Raw genomic sequence first — 26,057 nt, 5'->3', positions numbered from 1 at the left:
CCCCATCAGCCTCATATACCCTCCATTCAATGATATATTCACATTTATTTAGATATTTAACAATGCAACTAACTACTATGTTCATAAATGTATGAATGTGTTCATATGCATTAAGTTGCATGGCAAATTTTCATTCAAGATTACGAGGACAACGTGATATATTTACAATTCTGATTCATATGCATTAATGGGGGACCTATTATGCAAAAATCACTTTTGAACACAGTTTGGTGGCCACAGTGTGTGAAAACAACCAGCCTATAATGGTAAAACTCCAACCACTCATTTTTTTATAATACCGATAAATCATAAACAGTCTCTCCAAACAAGCAGTTCCAGATTTCACCCTTTGTACACGTCACCGTAGGGAAAACGTCCCACCCATTTGTGACGCTCTCTGCCCTATTAGCAGACAAGCAGCAGTCCGCCATTACTGTTTTCCTGCTGTAACATTAGCTGCTGGAGATAATATCAGCGCCAGAGAGGCTTTTCAAGTGTTGTGTTTTGAGATGCACCAGCGAACATAGGAGTCTCCCTAGACTCCCTCCATCTGAGCCGCTGAGGACACTCTGGTTAAGTTTCATTTTCGAAGGAAATATCCCAGAAAAAAATTGGTAAAGTCCCCTAAATGTTTAGGGATCAATAGAAACGCTTCATGCGTGAACGTCAGCTTCTTGGCACTCTGCTTACACTTCTTACACACATTTTCAAAACTTTACACAAAAATCCAAGAATTGTACACAAAATGCAAAATGCCTCACATCTCTTGCCAAATGAAGCACTGCATTCAAAATATCACAAACACATCTCAAAAGCAAACATTTGCAACAGCTTTGCCATAATATTAATTTCTGTGTTACATAGAGAATTGTGTGTTGTGTTTTGCAAAAAGTGTTTTATGAAATTGAAAACTTAGTCAAAGGCTGAGAATTAGTGTATGGTTTTGCAAATTTGTGCGTGTGTCTGTGTGTGTGGTATGGTGCGTGTGTGTGTGTGCGAGCGTGTGTGTGAGTGTATGCGTGAGCGTGCGTGTGTGTGTGTGTGGGTGTATGCGTGAGCGTGCGTGTGTGTGTGTGAGTGTATGCGTGAGTGTGTGTCTGTGTGTGTGAGTGTGTGTGTGTGTGTGTGTGTGTGTGTGTGTCTGTGTGTGTGAGTGTGTGTGTCTGTGTGTGTGTGTGTGAGTGTGTGTGTGTGTGTGTGTGTGTGTGTCTGTGTGTGTGTGTGTGTGTGTGTGTCTGTGTGTGTGAGTGTGTGTGTCTGTGAGTGTGTGTGTGTGTGTGTGTGTGTGGGGAATTCCTCAGGCTTCAGTCACGAGGCTGTGCCGCTGGTGCTCATATCGTCACACTCGACATTGAGAGAAGATCCAGAGCCAAAGTCAAATGTCAGTGCAGTCTCTGCCACCAGCGGCATGCATCAGCGATGACATCATCAACGCTCCCTCGTGCGCCGCAGACGCAAACAAGAGTGAGAATGTCAGCCGCCGGACAAAGAGCCCTAGAGAAGCGCGAGACGCCGCGGCTAACATCACGCCTCATGCTTGAGAATATTAATTCATTTAACTCTGACATTTCACACGCGCCGCACTCAACAGTATAAGATAAAGTGCCTTTAACAGCAAGGTTATTGTAGTTAGCTAAAATTAAAAGAGTAAAGCCACAAGATTCGTTACTTGAAATAAAATCTATTTAATTTAGTTTGCATTCAGTTTAACTTGACCCACTGAAATAACTACAACTAAAATAAAAATTATAAAACAACAACAATAAAAGAAAAAAAAAAGAAAAAAAACTAAAATGAACATAAAGAAAATGTATTTAAATATATTTAATTATTTATAAAATTTGTTTAAAATTATATAAAAATAGACATTTTTCAAACTTTAAACTTCAAACTTTCAAACTTCAAATTTAATTAATAAAAAATATTTTTTAATTATTTATAAAAAGAGATATTTTTAAACGAAACTAAAAATTCAACTAAAATTACAATGAAAATTGATAATAAATCAATAAGTATAGATATAAATATATAAATAAATAAAAACTTATTCAAAATTTTAATTAAAAAAATTTAAAAGTCTATCAATGATACTAAAATTTTACTATTTAAATAGTTCACTCAATTATTAACAAGCCAGATATTGTTTTTCTCCATACTCTTATGATGAATTTTAATTTTTAATTTGGCAGTGTCCTCATCTTTTCACTTTAACCCTCTGGGCCCTGAGGGTGTTTTGGGGGCCTGGAGAACTTTCAACATGCCTTGACATTTGTGCTTTTTTCAGTTGCTTATAAAAATATAAATGGCTAAAGTCTAATAACACTGTAAACAGCACAAACAGGGCTACACTAATATGTTAGCAGCATTTATGTACATGATTGTGTTTTTGAGAAAACAACGTTTATGCATGGTTAGTGAAAAACAAAAATTTTGAAGTCACTGAAATAAGACCATAAAACACATACAGAACAATTGTTTACAAGACTCTTGAGAACCAGATCTTGTAGGCTAGAATTTTTACTTCACAATTATGTGAAAATCATTCTGCTTACTCATTCACAGAAAACAATATATTGATTTACATTTTTAAAGACATGTTTTGTGATCTAAAGCCAATATGCGAGGGAGTGGTAATGGTCTTGAATATTAAGTGGTTCTCACCTGAGAGACAAAGGGCCCTCCCCTAAAGCTGCTAATGGCCTATCAGTGTGACTGTGACTGAGGCAGGTAAGCGAGTGTGAGGAGACTGAAAAAATGGGCTTTTAAAATGATTTGTATTTTATTTACAACACAGTATAATCAAAACATACATAATGAAGGTCAAAGACACATTATTGTGCACACTGATCTAACCACAGAGATGTGAACAGACTGTGACTCGTTCCTGCAACAGATTCTGAACTTCTGATGTTGCTGCAGCGAGGAAAACAGTTGGAAGAGACTGAAAGTCAGCAGGATTCATCTGTGGTGCAGGTGTCTGATTCAATAAAATACAAACAACCAAAAAAAGAGAAAAAACATTTGTGAGCATGTTTATATCAGGAGCATCTATATATATATATATATATATATATATATATATATGTTTTGTAGTCATAGACTCATTCATGCTTTGTATTATCGTAAAAAAAGACATTTTATTTTTCAGAAACAAATTATTATTGTTTAGCACGCTATTAAAATCTATTTTTGAACAGAGTAGGCTATTAATAATAAACATGTTGTAAACATACTTAGACTCGTAGCATTCATCATGTTACAGTGTACTCTAATATTACTTTTATTGTTTTATAAAATGTTTTACTGGATTTCAAACATTTTAGTCAGGAATTATAGTTTGGGGAAAACCCAACTATGATTTTGTAGTCATATAGCCATCCTGAACATCATGTATGATTTTATAGTATAAAAGATATGATTCTGCAGTCATAGACTCACGCATGCTTTGTACTATAAAAGGATGTACTTCGTAATATAAAAAAAGGATATTTTATATCTGATAGCTAATTGTTATCGTTTAGCACACTATTCAAATATATTTGTGAACAGATTATTAATAATAAACATGGTCTAAACATTCTTAGATGCGTAGCATGCATCGTGTTGTACTTTGGGAACAACCCATCTAGTAATGTGTTCAAGTTTATGTCACAATAACAGTTAACTAATGCAAAACATAAACATTACTTACTCATTAGATCGATCAGCAGCCTTTACTCAGCGCGTCTTCTTCCAGAAACTAACAGTATATCAGCAATGAACAGTCTCCGTGTTTGTTGTTGGGCGTCTCCAAGCGCGCGCGCGTCACGTGGTTATTTGCATGTGAACGCGAGGGGGCGGGATCTCATTAGAAATAATGAGTTAGACGGGACAGACTGAACATGGTGTTGGTTTCATACGGATTACTTCATCACAGAATATTTGTTTTCGATATGACTTACTTCATTTGAAAGAAGACACTTCAAGCTTTCTATAGAGATAACTCTCATGTCTGTGTGTTGATTATTCGCTGAGTTACACTTCATTTTAGAGACGCATTTCTGAAAACAGATCGCGGAGACGGAGAAGACAGAGAGCGCACCCTGGTTGTTTTCTTAATTCTTCAAAAGCACAAAGTTTAGTTGTTATTATGAGTGAATACAAATAAAAGAAGACCCCTTACAGATTCGAATGGTGTATTGCTCTTATCTGAACGATCAAAAATGGCAGAGTAATTCAAGCTCATTTCTGCCTTATCAGGAAAATCTGCCCCAAAACGCGTATTCGCGTTTGTCGGGCTCAGAGGGTTAATTCAGGTTTAGAAAAACATTATGGTAGAATTATTTTTTTTTTATATAAATTAATTATTCTTTAAATTATTTGTGGTAGTGGACAATTATAGTGTAAAAAATCTAAATAAAATATAATAAAAAACAAAATTATTCAGATACTGTAAACCTACCATAGTATTTTTACTAGAACATACTATTTTAGTCTTTCTACGTCCAAATTTCACATTTAATTCAGTGTGTTACTTGCCATTTTAGTAATTATATGTGAAATTTACTAACAATTTCTGAGTGAATATTGTTTCAAGCAAACCCTACACCATTTCTTTTTTTCAGTGTATGTATAATATAACATACTGTGAGTTCTTTGCACTTGATCCGGTTGATTATTGATATGGCTGTCGTCCAGCCATGAATATTTCCATTTCTCGGACTATTTCCATTTTCATAAAGCATCTCTAAATAGATACCCGGAGACTGGCTCCCATAAAACCAGATTGGACTGTAACGATCTGCATATATATGAGGAAATGTCCTGTGAACGTCCAGAGAAATAATTAGACACTGTATGTATATGTCTCTGACCCACATATTCATGCATGTGAACCCTGATTGACTTGCACACAGCGTATGAATCCTTCGGGTCATGCAGCGTTTTCTGCATCGCTGATGAGCTTCATCTGCTTGCTGTAACCAAGAACTTGAACTAAATCAGCTGCAGGAATCAGTTTATCTACCGGCCGGCCATTAATTCAGTTTACACTGCACACCAGGGTTATTAGCGTTAATTAAAATTAAACACTGACAACACTAAACACTGCATTAATATCTAATGTAAAATCCAGAGATTGGCTCTTTTAACTAAATGCATTGCAATTTTCCATCTTGTTATACGTCTACAGTCAAGACTCACACAGCATCATCTCAGGACGTCTCAGGGTGATTTTAAGAGAGGATGGACTGATTAAACCATCACTGCAAACAGAAACAAGGTCAGCCTGGATCATTGAGGCCGTCGTAAGTGAGCAGATCTTTACTATCAGCAATTTATGACTGAATTATTCAATCCCAGCAGGATTATGAAGACGCTTCAATCTGAAGACAACGGCAGCTCAACTCCTCAGAGCCTCGTGTCCTTAATTAACAGGGTAAATGACCGCGCTGAGTAATGTCAGTCACGCTCATTGTTTCTGGAGTGATGGATCAGACGTGCTCACCGCTGAGATAAGAATTAGACGAATGGAGAAACAACAACAACGACATGACTCGATCACGACTGGAAGACAAGAGCGTTATTATCATTACAAAGCAGGGTTTAATTGAATCACACATATGCAGAAACCCTGCTCTCTGTGGTATTTATGTTAGTAACAACTAGCTAAAATTAATTATCTCTATCTTTTAATGACATTCAAGACAAAAACTACAATTCAAAAGTTTGTGGCTGGTAAGATTTGTTCATGTTTGGAGAAGAATCTATTCTGTTCACCGAAAGCTGCATTTATTTGACCAAAAATACATGAAAAAAATGTGAAATATTATTATAATGTAAAATAGCTGTTTTTTCTGTGAACATCTTTTAAAATGTAATTTATTTCTGTGATCAAAGCTGAATTTTTAGCATCTTCAGTGTCACATGACCCTTCAGAAATCATTCTAATATGCTGATTTACTTCTTAAGAAACATTTCTGATTATTATCGATTATTATAAGTTGAAAACAGTTGTGCTGCTTCATATTTTTGTGGAAACCGTGATGCATTTTATTTTTCAGGATTCACAGATGAATAGAAAGTTCAAAAGGTCAGCATTTATTTGCAATAAAATCTTTTGTAACATTATAAATGTCTTTACTGTCACTTTTGTTCAATTTAATGCATCCTTGAAAAAAAATACACATACAGTATATATATATAATGTTTTCAATGTTATTAAACATATTATTGACCTACATATATTTACATTTGTATTTTTTTTATTTTAAGTATTATATATATTGTATTATTTATTATAGATTTTAAGTATATTCAAATATAGTCAAAAATAAAAATAAAAAATTATGTTATATTTATATGTAAAATGCAATGTGGAGTCTTCAGTGAATATTTTTTATATAGTTTGAATCAATTAAACTCTGATTCCTTTTCTCGCTGATTCACTGATTCTTTCCTTTCTGCTGCTAAAAATAAAGCTTAAAATCTGTCTTTACTCTCTCAGACTCGCAAGTCACGGAAGGATCTACTAGTCTACCGATAAAATAGCCAAAATGTAATAGCCAAACACAGATTAAGATCATCAAAATATTCACAAAACTGCAAAATATATAAAATATATTACAATAAAATACATTGTGACTATTCAAAATATGGTCCACCATTGCACTACTGTGTATGCAATTAACATCATTTTGTTCAATCTCATTCTGCATTCAGCTGTTCGTCTCAGACACATTTCTGCTGCTGTCATTCATCGAGATCCCTGACTCTTCGCTGTCGTTCCTCTGTGAAGCACACATTATCAGACAGAGTCGCCTGCATGTGTTGTGTTTCACACAGACTCTTGTAAATCACCGGACGGCATCGCATCAGAGCGAGCGTGCTCTGCCTGTCTAACACGCAGCTTTACATGAGTGAGGATTGTAGAAATCAAGGTGAAATGAAAGCTGATAGTTGTTTAGTGAGAACAGAGTAAACCAATGGCTTTCTGCACGAGCATCATGTGATGTTCAAGCGATGTTCAGCGCACTTTATTCCTGTTGAGAACATATTCAACAGGTTTTTCTCAACAACAAACCCAATGCATAAGTAAATGAGCATCTGAGCTCAAATTTACATGCCTCTAAAGAAATTCATTGAGGGAACTTTCACAAAAGTACCATATTATTACTATACCATGTACTACGGTTCCACCATGGTATTAGTTCAATATCTTTCAGTATCCACAGTATAAGAACATAGTAATAATTCAGTACCATGATATTACCATTTAAAAGCATCACTGTAAACATACTGCTTCTATATTTTTAGCTGTCCTACGGTACTACTTTTTTTTATTCTTTAGTGGAATATATAAGTAACATGGTATTAAAGTACCACAGTATTACCATCTTGTTTTTTTCACTTGTATATTATAATTTTACTATAAGGTATTTTGTGCTACTATTTCTGTTTACAAAATGCCTGTACAGAAAAATATTACCTAATGATTAATATTATTTTATTATTTTTTAATGAATACTATTTTATTATGTTTTTTGAAGTTGTAAATATAATAATAATAATTTTGAGGATTATGATTTATAATCAAATAAGATACTTTTTTACATTAGAAAAATGATTCTAAAGGTTCAATTAACTTTTTTTAATTATTATTTCAGACTGGTATTTTATATATCATATATAAGGCTTTACAGAGTTAAATTGCACTAAAAATAAAAAATATATATATTATATAATTAAAATAATATATAAAAATAAGCATATATATATATATATATATATATATATATACACATATATGCTTACTATATTAATTTTAGAGTTAATTCAAGTTTATTTACTTACTAGCAATTTCTGGGTTAAAATGGTTTCTAAATCAAATCGTTTTTTTATTAAATGTTAAAATAAATGTAAAATTAAATTAATTTAAATTAAATTCAACGTTGATTTGTGATGATTATGCAATATTGAAAACGTTTTGCACTGAGCACCTTTCTATTTTTATGGCCTCTAAATATTTTTGAAAGACAATTTTCAAACAGCAACACATTGAATTATACATTAAATTTTGAGGTAGAAATATACATGCTAGAAATTACTCCAATGCTTAAAAAAATACTTTTTTACAAAGCAAGTAAAAACAATAATGAAATTGTATTAAGTGTGTTCAGTTCAACACATCGACTTTAATTCAAACATTATCTGCTTGGTCCATTATAGTAATGATGATTTGTAGCCGACCCCTTTGTTATAACCGCGTGCATTTGTGTTTTTAGTTTCTACAGGTGACAGCGCTGAGGGAAAATGGATGCTTCCAATGAGTTCTTTCCAGAAGTAATTTCAAGACATGATTAAGCATAACGACGGCGGCGCTTCAGGTTTCACCCTTCAGCCTCGACATTTCACAAACAGCAGCAGAACACATCCTAAGAGATGCCTGCCAGAGCGGAGGAGTCACTTGAGTCTGATTTCAGTGGGCGTATTGATTTCAGAGCGCCGCGCTCTTCTCGTCATTAGCGTGTTGCTAGCATGCTAACTGCGAGAGGATTGTACGTTCTCCCCAGTGATTACTGCAGCCCACTGAACCTGCTGTCAATCAAAGCCTCACCTTCCAGGGCAACAGCAGTCTGCGTGCGTGGGGAAGCAATTAGTGATTAATACACTGATTAGCATTGAAAGGCTGGCTGTTAGCGAGAAGCGGGCGATTGAGGCGTGGGTGTAGCCTGTCATCATCTCTGACAGCCGTTCTGCTCCTACTTGAGGTACGAATTAAATCTTCAGGGTCGGAGCTGTGTCACGTCGAGTGACTGTGCTTGATTGCAGACGTATCCAGGAGCTTTTAAGCTAAAACTGAGTCACTATCGTGAGACGGTTACAACTTTAAGATGCTAATCAGAGCAAAAAACCAATCAGCAATTTGACAAATTGTCAAGTAGGCCTATTGAAGACACTTCGATGCTCTCTTCAACAGGTCTCAATTGTCTGAAAGTTTTAAAAAACCTTTTTAGCAAGCATGTTGCTAGCATGATTAAGCATGTTTCTAGCATTTTAACATGCAAGAAACATGACTACTGCTTTAACACAGTGCTAGCATGTTTGTAACGTGTTGTCAGCATGATTTAGAACATTGCTAGCATGTTTGCATGTCATGTTTTGGTGTCATTACCATGATTAAGCATGTTTTTAACATTTTCAGCATCTCGTTAGCATATTTTAACACATTGCTGTTGTTTTGGTGTGTGATTACCATAATTAAGCATGTTTTTAAAATTTTTAGCGTCGTGTTAGCACATTGCTTTTGTTTTGGTGTCATTACCATGATTAAGCATGTTTTTAAAAATTTTTGCGTCTTTTTAGCATATTTTAGCACATCACTATTGTTTTAGCATGTGCTAATAAGATTAAGTATGTTTGAATGTTTTTTAACATGTTGTAAACATGTTTCAGCACATTGCTACTGTTTTAGCATGTCCCTAACATGATTAAGCATGTTTCCAACATTTTTAACATGTTGTTAGCAGGTTTTACCACATTGCTATTGTTTTAGCATATTGCTAACATGATCAAGCGTTTCTATTGTTTTTTTTTTTACCATGCTGTTAGCAGGTTTTAGCATATTGCTAACATGATTAATCATATTTATAACATTTTTTACATGTGGTAAACATGTTTAGCACATTGCTAATGTTTTAGCATAACTATAGAATGCTGTAACGCTTCCTTTAAATTTAGCCCTTACATATTTAAAAAAAAAAATTTATTTATATATATTTTTTAATTACATATAAATTGTATTCGTATATTATATAATTATCATATTATTTAGATTTTTTTTGTAATTAATTATTTTGTTTTACTTAATTTAAATATTTTTATTTTGTATTAATTATGATATTTAAAAAAACTTTTTTTAAATTAATTTTATTTAACATATTATTTAAAACAAATTTAATTTAAAGAACCACCCACTTAGACCGGGAGAGACATTTAAAAAATTGAAAACTTTAGTCTGTTAATTACAGTAGTGATTATTATAAACAAATAGACATATCTCTAATGTGTAAAATTTGGAAAATCCAGTGTTAAGTTCTACCTTGTGCTTCCAGGTGTCAACGGAGAGTGATGGTATGAGGCAGAAACTAAAAAACATAAAACATGTGGTTCCAGCCATCACTGCAAAGCTAATTAACTCTTGTTTGTTTAAGCAAACTCTCAGCAGAGGGTTTTGCCTTGCTTTGCTCCAGCTCTACAGCCGTATACCTGCCTCAGACCTCCACATGAGCTGCGTTATTTCTGCCCACTGTCAGCCTTCCATGGGTCAGCTGTCACTTTCAAAGAAGGACAGACAGCTCTTGCCCGCCCTCGTCCCGAGCTCATGGGCTCGCCGCGGGTCAGACTGTTGTTTTAGCATGTCTCTCACACACACGCCGCATTCCCGGAATGCTAGAGTTGACAACATAAACTCAAATATTATTAGAGACCCCGTTAGACCGCAGCTAAACACAGAGACAAACGAAGGGAGGCTGCGACAGCTAAAAAACAATCGCGCCATTGCTAAAGACACTTGCTGTGGTGTCAGCTGTCATTCCTGCTTCACTCACTTGCTGCCTTCAGGTCCTCATGGGAAGTTTCTGCTTGTGAGCTTGGAAGCTCAAATGTGATAAGTTCAAGTGACTTTGGCTGGAATGAAATGGACATGTTGGGCAATTTCTTTCTCTTTTTTTTCTTTCACTTACAGACAGCGCTTATTTGCACTGGAGCAATGAAATATTAATAGAAGGTATTTCTTGAATGGTTTAACTCTCTACTAGCATGTTTTAACACATTGTTATAATGTTTCTAGCATGTTTTAGTGCTTTTCTGATGTTTTAACACCTCACTAGCATGGTTTACCACATCGCTAGCATGTTTTAATATATTGCTATGATGTTTCTAGCATGTTTTAGCGCAAGAAACATCATAACACATTGTTATGATGTTTCTTGCATGTTTTAACAATTTGCTGCCATATCAACACATTACTAGAATGTTTTAACACATTGCTAACATGTTTTAATCTATTATAATGTTTCTTGCATGTTTTAACACTTTGCAGACATGTTTTAATAAATTACTAGAATGTTTTAGCACATTGCTAGCCTATTGTAACATTATAATGATTAAACACATTACTAGTATGTTTTAGCACATTGCTAGCATTTTGTAACATTCCAATGTTTACTGCATGTTTAAATACTTTGCAGACATGTTTTAACACATTGCAAGCATGTTTTAACCTATTATAAGTTTTTGCATGTTTTTACACTTTGCAAACATTTTACCACATTGCTAGCATGTTGTAACACATGACATTATAGCATGTTTTAGCACATTGCTACCATGTTTCTAGCATGTTTTAACATTATTATAATGTTTCTAGCATGTTTTAGCATGTAAACTTGACTAGATTGGTTTGAAGTTTAAAGATGTTGGAATGTTAGTTTTAAAAACATTTTAGGATGTTTTAAGCATTTTTCTAGCATGTTGTTTGCCTGATCAAATATTTTAACATTTTTAACACGTTTTAGCACACTGCCATTGTTTTAGCATGTTGCTAACATGTTTAGGAATGTTTTCTAACATGTTGTTAGCATGTGTTAACACACTGCTATTGTTTTATGTTGAGTCATGTTTCTAGCATGTTTTTCTACAATGTTTTACTCTTCCCTAGCATGTTTAATGCATTGCTAGCATGGTTTAGCATGCATTTAGGATGTTTACGGCATGTTTTAGCACATTGATACCATTTTTAACTCACTGCTAGCATGTTTCTAACATAGCATTTTGCATGGTTCTAGAATGTTATTGGCACACTATCAGTATGTCAAATCAACAAAATGATCAATATAGCAATATTGACATTTGCTATATCCAAATAAAAGGCGTGTGCTTCGTATTTGAAAGAGCTGCTGCATCTGCTGCTGTTTCCACGCTGTTCTCCTTTAAGATCCGCTCACTCATTCTTACTCTCATTAAGTGTCTCATTGCACTGGCACACATTTCAATTTCACTCCAAAGAGGTCACAGTAGACTACTTTTGGGTTCTTCTGTTTGTGGCTCAGTAAAACCCATATGTGGCACATGATTTTGCCGTTTTACCTTAATTGTCTACCTCCCCTTTGCCAACAGTTATTCACCATAGCAGGTCCATACATTACATAAAAATGGTGTTCACAAGCCATTTAACTTCCCTGAGTCCCATCAATATATATATATATATATGTGTGTGTGTGTGTGTTTCTATATATAGATATATATATAAATAGATAGGTATATCCAGTAAATGCTGTTCATTAAACTTTCTATTCATAAAAATAATGTATATATTTTGTTTATACAAAAAGTAAAATAATAATAATAATAATATAAAAATAATTATAAATATATATATAAATATATATATATATATATATATATATATATATATATATAAAGCAACATAAGCTTTTTTTCAACATCAGTAATAATTAGAACCATTATTAATAATCAGTAATCAAACATAATAAAATAATAAGCAGCAAATTGGCATATCAGAATGATTTCTGGAGGATCATGCGACAATATAAAATGTATTACAATAGAAAACAGTTTCTTTAAATGGTAAGATAATATTTAATAATATATAATAGTGTTTAATATAATATTACTGATTTTACTTTGAGACTTTGTTCTAAACATTTATGGAATTTAAATTATTCTAAACCATTATATATATATATATATATATATATATAAAATTCTCTTATGTGTCTTCCAAATATTCCAACTCTCTTCAAGTAACACAATGTTAGGAAACACCCCAAAATGACTGTTTGTTTAACAGTTTTTTGAGTATTAGCTATTCTGCTTTATAAGTCAGTTCTTATAGGTTTGGACCAACATAAGCGTGAGTAAACGACGACAGACGTTTGATTTGAGGATAAACTAAGCGTTTAACTTTCACAGCCAAACGTCCTCAGTTCAGTTTCCGAGTGCTGCTGCTCTCAGTGTGCTACTCTATTCTCCCGTTCCTGAGGGCATTATGATCTTCCTGTAATGTGATAAAGAAAAATACAACTCACTTGTGAGCCTATTTGTTATTGTCTTCATTAAATGATGGCCTGTGAATCACTGTAATGGCCTGTGCGATTTCCTCTGGCTCTAGAGGCTGAAGAAAAATGGGGCTTGTGAGACAATTCACCAAGTTTATTTGCCATTTACTAACTATTTTACAGGCAAAAATCACATTATCAGTCAGACGGAATCATATTAATATTGGATATTCTTACCGTCCTACCAAACGAAGGAGTCCAGTGCGTGTCGCGTAATAAAAAACGTCCTGACCATCAATCCCACTTTTCGCAGCTGCATCCTGAAATGGCACAATCCTGATCAGTTTAATAATTTTTGCATTGATTTCCTCGCACACGGAGAGCGTCGGACCGCCGCGACCCACTTAGATTAATCTTGTTTGAGCTTCGGCTTCAACACCATGTCTCTTTCTGCTTGCCGTGAATAAGAAGCTGTAATTATTCTCATTGGTTGGGATGAACTGGGCCTTTTCTCCCTCTGTGCCTCCACCTGTCCGGTTTGTTTGATTGTCTGAAAGACCTGACGTGATCGGTCCAAGGGAATAGGTTTCTAAGTACAATTAGTAAACAATGGTGCTTTGAAAACATGCTAAATGAATGCTTTGGCTTTTAATGACTCAAATGAATACCGTGCAAACAAACTCGTCCTAATTGCTTCCTTCTCCCGCCCTTCCAACACGCATACATGTGTGCAGACAAACATGTGTTTCTGCTGGTTTTTAAGGAGGAATAAATTGAAGGGAATACAATATAGATATAAATGTCTGGGGATGTCTGTAATGCAATAAAAAAAATTTTTGCTTCAACCGAGGTAGTTTAACACATACTGTAGTAATTAATAAATTATTAATTTGCGATTATTAACTACAATACAGAAATAATTTTATTGTACCTTCTGATAAAGGCGATTCAACATATATTGGCATAATAATTATTCATTTGAAATGATTACTGCCACAATTTGAGTGATTCTGTAATACAATTGATATTTTTAATTAAACCGTTATAAAATCAAGATAATAAAACAAATAATTCCATAATAATTTAATACAGTATTGCTTTAAGTGTTTCTGTAGTACAATGACTATTTTTTGTTAAACACAATTAAGGTAATGTAACAAATATTGCCATAATAAATTGATACATTATTATTTTTTAATTATTATTGCTACCATTTAAGTGATTTTGTAAAACAATGATTTTTTTTTCTCCATATAACCAATATTTGCCATAATAAATTAACAAATTATTCATTTGCAATTATTAACTAGAATATGGAAATAATTTTAATGTACCTTCTGATTACATTGCAAAAAGAAAAGAAAAAATAGAAATAAAAGGTTTTTAATCAGTATTTTGGTCATTTTTCAATTAAAATGTCTAAAGATTCTTAAAATGAGATGCATTAAGAAGAAAAATAAAGTCTTGTTTTCTATTAAATGTATCAATATAAAGTGAGTTTATGATTAAAACAACAACAACAAATCTGTCAATGAGGTCAGAAATTTCTCCATCGACAGATATTTGTTCCTGTATTAATCATAAACCAATCAATCATAAAGTATTATTCATTTTCTTAGAAAACAAGACTAGAACTGTCTTCATTTTGCATCTCAAGTAAATGTATCTTGATTTAAGGAAAACAAGACAAAAATACAGTGCATGTAACATTTAATCTTTCATGAATTTAAAACTTTCTGCTTCAACTTAAGATCTTTTAAGGCCTCAATCTGTAATATTAAGATCCTTTTTAAGACCTGCAGAAACCCAGCATATATCATTGCACTATTTTAGTCAAACTTTAGGACTGTGCCAGGCTAAAGCCCTCAAGCTTTGTTTAAAAAGGGAAAGCAGTAACATGCTACTGGACTGCAGCAGAACTCAAAATGTGGCTGTTTTGCTTTGTGCTTTGGCCAGCATAACACCCGACGATGCCAGAATCGATGTGTGTGTAATTCTGAATGCATCTGAACTGTTTGCCAATAATAGCTCGACACAACAACAGGTCCCAAACCAATCTATGGAGTTCACTGAGGGTCCTTCTGAATTCACAGAAACTCTCATTCTGAGCTCATGATGATGACGCATGCAGCCATTTCAAAATGTTTTCTGGGTACTTTTACTAATAATACAGGTATGCTGATCAGATGCTTTCAAGAAAAATAAATACTCCTTTCAAACTCACAGACTGTCAGCACACAGAGCTTTAAAGAAAGTGGCAAACATTCAAAATAAAAGTTATAGAAACAATTTTTTCGCTCAGATATTCTTAGTAAATTCCAAAAGTATAATTCCCAATACCAAGTAACACATTGAATTATGCATGAAATTAATGGAGTAAAAAGACTGAAAATGTAATCCTCTAAAAATCATTTTAGACAAGTCACATTAGTCACATTTCAACACAAAAATTAGAATATTATATTTTGCATTTGGAAAATTATTCCTGTTTGGTCCATTTAGATTTTCTGCATTTACAGCATTATTTTCATCACATATTTTCTCATTAATGTAATGTTTCTGGACATTTTACTTTTGTATTTTTTATTAAATATTTTTAATGTATTTAAAAAAAAATGGACATTTTATTTTTTATTTAAAGCTGCTTATCAAAGGCGTTATAACAAATATTGCTATAGTAATTTAACAAATTATTCATTTGATATTATTAATGCAACATTTTAAATGATTCTGTTATAAAGCAATTATTATTTTGTTAAACCAGTATAAAGTCAAGGTAATGTAATAAATATTGCCATGATACATTATTTATTTGAAATTATTACTGCCATAATTTATATAATTCTGTAATTAATATTTTTGGTTAAACATGTATACAAGGCCAAGGTAATATAACAAATGTTGGCATAATTAAGTGATTCTGTTATACAGTATAACAAATACTGCCATGAATAAAATAATAAAAAAACAATAATAATTTTAAATTATTATTGCCATATTTTTATTCATTTGCATCACAGTAAAGAGAATGAGATTTAGTTATATTAGATTTTATTCATGAATTACAGTAGTGAAAATGTTAAATTGAATGATTCCATAATACATTTATTATTTTTGGTTAAACCAGTCTACAGTGAAGGCAATATAACAAATATCACCATAATAAATTAATATGTCATTAATTTAAAATGTTTACTGCCACAATTCAAGTGATATTGTATTTCTGCATCACAGTAAAGAAAATTAGATTTCTTTAATGAGATTTTTTTCTTGCATTACAGTAATGAGAACTGTCATGAAAATATTGCAGACAAATCTTAATGATCCTACATCGTCACGACGGATTTGGAGAAACTGACCCGCATGGGGTCATGTGTAATGATATACCTGCCCCAAATAGTCATAAGAGTGTCAGATTTTCCTTATGAAACGGCTCGATTGCGATTGCATATGTCCTGTCGCCCGCCGCATGACTCTGTGCATTAAACCGCCGTCGAGTTCTGGCAATATGAAACATGAATCATGCATCGCTTAAGTTCCTGTTACACAGATGATCGCATTATGCAGCTATCACTGCATTACGCTAATGGCTCGCTGCATTTTCTCTGAGACGGCCCAGGAAGAGCCCATTAAAGACGGACAGAGGTACAGTATGCCGTTTCACTGTGACACGGACAGAGAGACCCCGATTACAACATAACCTGTGCAACCTCGTAAAGGTGATTGATAGGAGCAAAGCTTCAAATCTTTTATGCCAAAGAGTAGCGTTAACCTTTTTCCTTGAGTTCAGTCGGTAAGAAAAGCTGGGGGTTCAAGGACAGTTTAAACCAGTAGCTCAAGATCTGCTGTTATGTGACATGTGTTGGAGATATGCAACATCTGGCCGTCTATGAAGATGTCTGTGTCATATTTCACCCCAAAATCAACAGAAAATAAGAAAAAAAAAAATGCATGAAAATTAAAGTTTTTTATGACCTTTAAGATTTGTTTGCATTCTTTTGATGATGATTAAGTATGGACTAACTACCTTGATACGTTTTATAAATATTTATACATTTTAATAAATGAATTTAAACAGTACATTCTACCAATAATGTATCCGGAAACACTAAAAAAAATCAATTTATTAATCCACCTGTTGGCTAAAATGAGCTACCAATGAAAAATATGTCTAATTCATTTATTAATCTTAGTTAATGATAATTAATCATTAATATCAAAAGATGCATCTATTAATACTATCAGTAACAATTTACAATAAGGTTATATTCCTTGATTCATACATTAGCTAACAAAATATTTACAATGAAAAATACTTATTTATTAATCTTAGATCGTGTTATTTTCAGCATTTAATAATACATTATTAAAATATAAAATTGCATCTGTTAATGTAATCAGTAACACTTTACAATAAGGTTGCATTAGTTAATGAATGTCTAAATAAATGCCTAATAAAAAATACTTCTAAAGCATTTCTAGAATAAATCTTAGTTAATGTTTATAAATTATTCAAATCAAAAGTTGCATTTGTAAATATTATCGGCAACAGTTTGCAATAAGATTGCATTTATATATTTAACATAAACTAACAATGAAAAATACTTCTAAAACATTTATTAATCTTAATGTTATTTTCAACATTTAATAATAAATTATTAAAATCTAAATTTGCATCTCACTATTATCGGTAACACTTTACAAGGTTGCATTAGTAATCATTATTAACTACATTAGTTAAAATGAAGTAACAATGAAAACTACTTCTAATCTTAGTTAATGTTAATAAATTAAAATCAAAAGTTGCGGTTATCTGTAAGTTATCGGTAACAATTTACAGTAAGTTTCCATTTATTAAACCATGCATTAGTTAACAAGAACTAACAATGAAAAATCCTTAACGCATTAATTAAGCTTATTGTTAATGTCAAAATTCACTAATACATTATAAAAATCAAAAGTATCTGTTAATATTATTTACAGTAACTGACCTGAGCTAATATGAACAAACAATAAATAGTTGTATTTTTATAAACTTTATATAAACTTTAACTCTATTAACAGATTAACTCATTAAGATGAATAAATATTGTAACAAACATTGCTCATTGTTAGTTTAATGCATTAACTGATGTTAACTAATGGAACCTTAACCTTTTAAAGTGTTACCATGTATCTTTAAAAACATGCATTACAATGTAAATAATAATAATTCACATTTGCCTTATTATAATGAGATTTTTTTTTTAAATCTGGGATTATTTGGTGTGAAAATAATATCACAATGCCAACAATCTTAATAGTTAAAAAACAGGCTTAACTCTTTATTCAGTTATAAATGACTTCTTTAGTATGATTTGGAGGTAAAATATGACACATTCTTGAGAGTTTATCATGAGATTCACCCAGATTCTGCAGAAGACGCTTATTTAAGAGCAGCTTGCATCCTTCTGAAGTGTGATTGTGACTTCAGGAAAGCACTGGAACGGCCTAATCAATGAAAAGGGCTTTACAGCAGGGTCCACATTCCCTCGAGGCTTCATTCAAAGCCCAGATTAGTGGGTGGCCATTCACTAATGTGGGCTTTCTACCTCTGTGCGCTTGGATAAAAAACGACCAGCAACTAAATTTAGACCGGGTTACAAATCCCCGGACAGCGCAGATCATTTCAGCGAGGAAGGTGGGCATGAAGGTTACTCCTCAAGTGTCTTTTTTGATGATACAACAATTACGCTGCGGTAGGTACACAGCTGTCCTTGAAGCCTGAATATGGGTCACTTTAGTGGGTCGGTTTTTGACCACCCAGAGGTCAAAGGTCACTACGGTCTAAATGGCACAACGACTGATAAAAGGGTCTGACCAAATATATATATATATATATGAACATATGAATATATAAATAAATATGAAATTTATTATATACATGTTGATACAACAAATTTCTTAACATACTTATATATATTTGATTGCTTGCTAAAAGACATGAGATATTATATAAATATATATATTATATGCATTTTTTTTCCTAAAAGGCTGAAATTTTTAATATTATGTATATTACATATACTATAATATGTGATTTATCTCATATAGATATATTTAAATAACTGATATAAAATTATGTGTATTTTTCCAATACACATAATTTTTAACAAGATTTTTTAACATTTTGAACTACAAGCAAAGATCAGACTTTTTATTTCAGAATTATATATGTATAGGCTACAGAATTTCTAATACAATTTGTTTATAAATAACATGACAAACTGCTTAAACTTCCAGACAGGCAGAAAATATTATATATGCATGTATTATATATAATATGATATGAGACACATATCTCAGTGACTGATATAATGTTAATAGTGCTTAAACACTCAAGAAAATATTTGTATATATATATATATATATATTTATATAGTTTTTTAATTTCTCAAAAAAACTCAAACATGTTGGGATATATATGTTTTAGCTAAGTTACCTAGCTCTACCCAAAGTAAAGTGCACACCAGCTTATCACTTATTCATTCATTTCTCCAATTCTGTATTTTGCCCCGTGTAGGAGCTTCTGTTGCTAATCCATTTTCAGCTCCTGGGGATGAAGAAAGATCTGCTGACAGCTTAAACAACCTCCCGACCCCCAGCAGCTGATAACTGTTTATCATTAGGTCAAACTAGCAGTGGGTGCAGTGTAGCCCAACAGCAGCTAATGTATAGTTTCAAGCCTGCGTCTGTCTAATGGCTTCGCTCTGTGCTGATCTAATGAGAGACGTGTTAAATCTGGCTCAGTGACAGAGCAAAACTCTCCCCCATTGAGCCGGAGCGCTCGGAGATCACGCTTTTGACCAAATTATGTCAAAATGAAACATTGCTTGTCATTGTTTTCATAATAACAGAATAAAGTGGACATTTTGAAGTCAAGCTGGGTTATGAAAGAAACAAAGTGTGAAAGAAACAACAGCGTAGTCAAGTGTGCGTCCACACAGGGGACAAAAACTGTCTCAGATTGCTTCGATGAGAATAGATGAGGCCATAGGCCACTTGTCATAAATAAATTATGAGTGGCAAAACAAATAATGATTCCAAGGTCAGCGCTGCTGCTACAGTCACGCAGCATTCAGCATTACGATCAGTGCTTCTCAAAACCAAGAGATCAAGACTAATAAAACAGGATTTAAAGGAACAGTTCAGCCAACAATTACAATTTGCTAAAATGTGCTCATCCTCAGGTTATCCAAGATTAGGATGAGTCATTCAGGTTTATAGAAATGTGTCTCTGCATCAGTGTCTCAGCAATGGATGCTCTGCAGTGAATGGGTGCCGTCAGAATGGATTTGTTTCAGCTTTTGTCTTCTCCAGATGTTAACTGATGGACTGGAGTGGTGTGGATTATTGTGATGTTTTTATCAGACTCTCATTCTGACGGCACCCATTCACTGCAGAGCATCCATTGCTGAGACACTGATGCAGAGACACATTTCTACAAACCTGATGAAGAAACAAACTCATCCTAATCTTGGATAACCTGAATGAGTAAACTCTCAGCAAATTTTCATATTTGAGTGAACTATTCCTTTAACCATTATGATGCTTTACTCATATTAACCGTTCGTGGTTTATCCAGAGTCTGGATCAATTCTAACAGCAATAGTCTTTTTAATCACCGTGTCAGCCTGTCAGCCACAGCCAATCAGAACAGACAGAAGCAACATCCCCAGAGATCATAAATCAACAATTGACAATATGACAGATGACTCCCTGTTCATCATAATTAGGGTGATGGCATGAGCCATGATTCTTAACACAGGCCTTTTGAATAAATGCAAATAACTAGTAAATCACTGAGAATAATCACATCAAGCTTTGCTGTCTCTGTTACAATCACTTCCTCTGTTTATCCACAGCTCACACACACTCATACACACACACACACACACACACAGAGCTCACACACACACACAGAGCTCACACACACGCACACACAGCTCAAACACACACACACAGAGCTCAAACACACACACACACACACACACACACACACGCACACACAGCTCACACACACACAGCTCACACACACACACATGTTGGTTTTTGTGGTTTATGGGGACTCTCCATAGGCGTAATGGTTTTTATACTGAACAAACTGTGTGTGCTATTGCCCTACACCAACCCTACACCTAAACTTAGCCCTCACAGGAGACTTTGTGCATTTTTAGATTTTCAAAAAAACACAATTTAGTATGTTTTTTAAGCCTTTTGAATTACGGGGACATAGGCAGTGTCCTCATAAACCACCTTCATATTGTAATACCTCTGTCATACCCATGTCATTATACAAATTTGTGTCCTCATAAACCACATTAACATGCACACACACACACACACACACACACACGTGCTGTATTCAGCTCTCATACATCATATTATACAAGGCACTTGTTTAAAATAAATAAAAATACGTGAACGTTAATTGATATGTGTATGTAGCCTATAGTATCTTATTCAGCAAAACAAAGATTTCAACATTATTATTATTATTTTATTTACGATGGATGTCAGGCTACAGCAGAGAACACCACAGAGATTGTGTTATAACATCTAAATTAACAAGTTTTATTCCAAAACTATATGCATATATTAATACATTCAGTGAAAAATATTCAATAAATCAATTTACACAACTGAAATTATTTTTTAAGGTTCAAGATCTTTACAGTAACAAACATGCATTTCATTTTAGATTATGTATAATAATACTTTATTTTAACCGAGTTTAATTGAGTATTGATAATTATTAGCTTTGTAAATACCGATATTTCTGAATAATTGCTGTCATGGCGCTGTTTTTGTTCATAACAGCGTCTTACATCGCAATACCTTCGTTTTTACCAACAAGAATTCACGATTAGTGTCTAACTCTTACTTTAGTCGAAATAAAGATGTAAAAGAATGTCGTATTTTACCTCATTTCTGTGTGTTTTCAGCACCTTGGACAAGATTTCCCGCGCAGGTGAAATAAGGCGCGTTTTTTTCTTCTTCTTCGCGCGCTGCTGCTGAGACAGCAAGTAGCGAGTGTTTCTTCTTCGCTTAACCTGTTACCCTGCGCCCCTATTTTTGAGCATTTTGTAAAAAACGATATAACCAAATAAAAATGTCTGTAGCTCTTGAACCCTAAGGTCTATATTTAAAAATCTGGTGTTGTTTGAAACTAGACACTTGATCCTTTGTTACTCTAGAGTCATAATAACTCAAAATTAGTATAGCAATAGAGTAAAACAAGGTAAAATATACATGAAATTGACTCGCGATATGTTTTAATGAAGCTCACTAAGGGAAAAATGGATGAGACTTTCATGCCAAAGGCCTGAAAACACCATAAAGATAAAGCTGAACATCTGACCATGTTTTGATTCAAATTTGAGGATGATACTCCCAAAAATGTAGTTTCTGTAAGCTTTTATTTAAAAAAAATCTAGGCGTCCTTTCAAAAAAGCCATTTGGAGACCCCAAATAGACACTTTGTAAACAAATGTCCAAATGAGTCAAAACTACATAATACATATATGTATATCAATTCAGAACTGCTCTGCCCACCAAAACACACAATAAAAAACTATTTCTGAACAGCATTTGTAGTGCTGACTCATTTAGTCATTTGGTTAGTCTACAAATGGCATTTTTGAAAAAAAACGCCTAAATATTTCCTGAAATAAAATATGAAATAATAAATTTTTTATAGGTAAAGACTTACAGAAAGTACATCTTTATGGTATTTCATTTCAAGAAAAGCTTTGGAAAAGTCATTTGGATATTTTATTTCAAGAAAAGTCTAGGAATCCTTTCAAAAATGCTATTTAGAGACTCCATAAGACACTGCATACTACATATGTATATCAATTCAGAACTGCTCTACCAATGAAACCACAAAAAAACACAAAACTATTTCAGAATTTGAACATAACTAAACAGTCTTTATTCTGAACAATTCCAATAATGAAAACAGTGAACCAAAACAGATTTGATCATTTTTGAACTAGTGAAAACACAAAACATGCAAAATACATTGTTTTTACAACATTTGTATTTTTTATTTATTTTATATGGTGAATATTATGAATATTACTATTTTACTAATATAGTAATAGATTACTATTACTAATATTACTAAATAATAATAAAAAAAAACTATTTACAGTATTTACAGTGGAGGAAGACGCTCTAGCAGCCACTAAAATGGTTTTTTTTCTGACCATCTGGATTCACCAGACCTCTGAAAAGACAGGGAAGAGTGAGAGAAAAAGAGTGAGAAAGTGTGTAAGCAAAACAAATCAAACTTGCAACACTGTTTACATTTTGTACACACACACACACACACGCGCGCGCACGCACACACACACAATAACCGGGACATACCCACAAACAAACACACCCACCCACCCACACGAACAAAACTCATGTAATCCCCTCATATTATCCCTCTCCGTTGTCATTTTTAGAATCTAAAACAGCTAACATGAAACAAAAGCTGCAAATACATGATAAAGACACATAAACATTCAAGAGGAGGGTGGAGACACTTACGTGCTAATGCTATCCACGCTTCCCAGCGATCTCAGCGCGTATTCGGCTACTAAATTAGCCATTTTTCTCCCCACGTCCTCCAAAACACCACCAAACGCCACAGAAACACTTCTCAAGTCGAAGATCCACGATGGAGAGATTCAGATGTGAGCTTTGGACAACATCTGTTCGCTGATAGCCAGTCTGTGTAGCGCTGCGACGCCATTATCTGTACGCTTCATGCGTAACCCGAGAGCGCACGAAAACACACGGACAATACGCCGAGCTATTCTCTAAACAATCTTACGTAAACTATTCAAACTGTCAATCACTTTAAACGTCCTTGTGGTTGGCTAACACTTCCATCCATCAAAACTGTGCTGGCGAGGCATTGGCTGGGTTCAAACACCCCTATTGTGATGTGTCCGGATTGACACCTCGCTGACCCATTCACGGACGCGCTTACTGTCCCGGGTTATAACAGCTCCTGCGATTGAAGGAGAGAGACGAGGGAGGGCTATTCTTACTCGGAAGAGACGATTCTGCTGGAAATAGATGGCGTTTCAAAGCTGGAATACGAATTATAATCGATATTTATTGGAAAATGGACGCTATCGATACCTATAACTCGAATCGCTTATGTAAACAAAGGAGGATCTATCGTGTTTTCCCCTATTTTTTCGTTGTTTTGGATTAAAAAGTGGATGCATTTTGAAGAGTGGACCCTTCTCTTGAAATGTATGCTGGTGTGTCTTGGAATAGTCTGAGCTGACCAGCGCTATTGGCGATCAAACGTGAGTACTGCGGTTCGCTTTGTTCATTTTAAATGGCCGGTCTTTCAGCATTTCTGTTAACCCTTTCCTCTCTGGTGTATTGATTTCAAAAACAAGCTCACATCGTTAATCTTGAGTGTTTTAGCTTTCAAATGATATATAGTTAATGATAATTGATTGAATATTGTTCTAAAACAAAGGTAATAAAAAGTCCGACCACGCCCGACCACGCCCTTCCGGCCCGCCCGCGGGCCGATGCGGGTTAACAGGTTAAAAAACTACTAAAATTATTTTTTAAAAGCTTAGCTATTTTTAACTTGCCAATAATCTTTAAAAAAAAATCACGCATAAAAAAAAAACAGCGACTGTCACACACCTGTTCATGTTCCTGTAAACCACACACACACACACACACACACACCTGACAGCGTTCAGAATAACAGAAATCGGATCTGATGTGATTAATCAAGCACGCCTGGCATGTATATATTGCGTTAAAGTAGCCTATAACGCCATTATCAACAACAAATATATTTCTGACTTAATTGCATCATTAATAATCAACAGCGTCACAAACAATCATCAAAATATGAACCTTTCCCCAATTAATGCACTTATAAAAATAGACAATTACATAATATAATTGTCATAAAACAAACCCGTTCCACGAATAATTAACCTGTTTTTAAATCTGATTTGAGGCATGTTGTGTGCTTTTAATTAGATTTTAGTTCAGACTTTAAAATAATTGGAAACTTTTTTTTTTTTTTTGCATTTTGTCTGTAAAAGCAAAATCAGTCTCAAGATAAAATACAGAAATAAAAGCAACCACTTACATGTGAAAGTTGGCTTGTGTTCAGCTGTATAATGTTCACACATATCCTCTGATCAACAGAAAGAGCCACAGGAAAGCCATCCTGAAAATCCCCAGCATTAAAAACAAGTTCAGTCTGAAGTCAATCCACGAGGAAAACACCCTTAAATCCCTTCTTTCACATCATCCTCGATGTCTGTCATTGCTCCAGACACACAGAGAGTCCAGCACATGAAGCACAAGTTGCTCTTGTGTATCTCAGACTGAACTGATCTGAGAGCAGCAGAGAGACAGAGATGTTCCTCCTCCTCCTCCAACACCAGCTGCTCTTCTTTGGACAAACACTGAATAAAGTGCATCATGTTTTATCATATGGGTTGCTTTAGGGTTTGTCATTTTTTCTCCTCCCTTTAAATATTATATTAATTGCACTGTGCTCTGAATACTCAGGATTTGAGAGTTAATACTGAAATATAATGTGTGCATGGCTTTTTTTAATGTAGAATGAGATGCAGACTATTCATATGCATGCAAATGCCATTTTCATAACTTCTAAAAATATACCCAGTGTGAGGTAGCTATAATAGTTATAAATCATATATGCGATAATACAGTGCATTAAATGGATTAGCTCACATATATTGACTGGAGAGAAAGATAATTAGTCAAATTATTAGATAAAAATATGTCTGTGATTATTTATGGAATTTGTTCAACTATAAGTGTGATAATATGGAATATGAGTTCATAACTCCATCTGTTGGTCAGAGAAAGTATAGCAGGGTAGACTATGGTTATGTTTAAAAAAAATCTCAATTATGCATGAATATCATTGCGAGAGATGCATCATTATTT

The 26,057-nt window shown here is 33.7% G+C and overlaps 1 protein-coding gene across 1 annotated transcript in view; it reads right to left on the bottom strand.

The window, feature by feature from the left end:
* Positions 1 to 25,477, bottom strand: part of LOC306865053 (sodium channel protein type 2 subunit alpha-like) — a 166,897-nt gene extending 141,420 nt beyond the window's left edge. The window contains exon 1 of the mRNA XM_079409403.1: positions 25,225 to 25,477. The gene's annotated coding sequence lies outside the window, so the exon portion shown is untranslated. The remainder of the gene's footprint in view (positions 1 to 25,224) is intronic.
* Positions 25,478 to 26,057: the final 580 nt, after the last annotated feature.

The sequence above is a fragment of the Barbus barbus genome (genome assembly GCF_936440315.1).
Source record: "Barbus barbus genome assembly, chromosome: 46".
Classification (NCBI taxonomy): domain Eukaryota; kingdom Metazoa; phylum Chordata; class Actinopteri; order Cypriniformes; family Cyprinidae; genus Barbus; species Barbus barbus.
The sequence above is the reverse complement of the archived record's forward strand: the minus strand, read 5'-3'. Positions and strand labels throughout refer to the sequence as shown.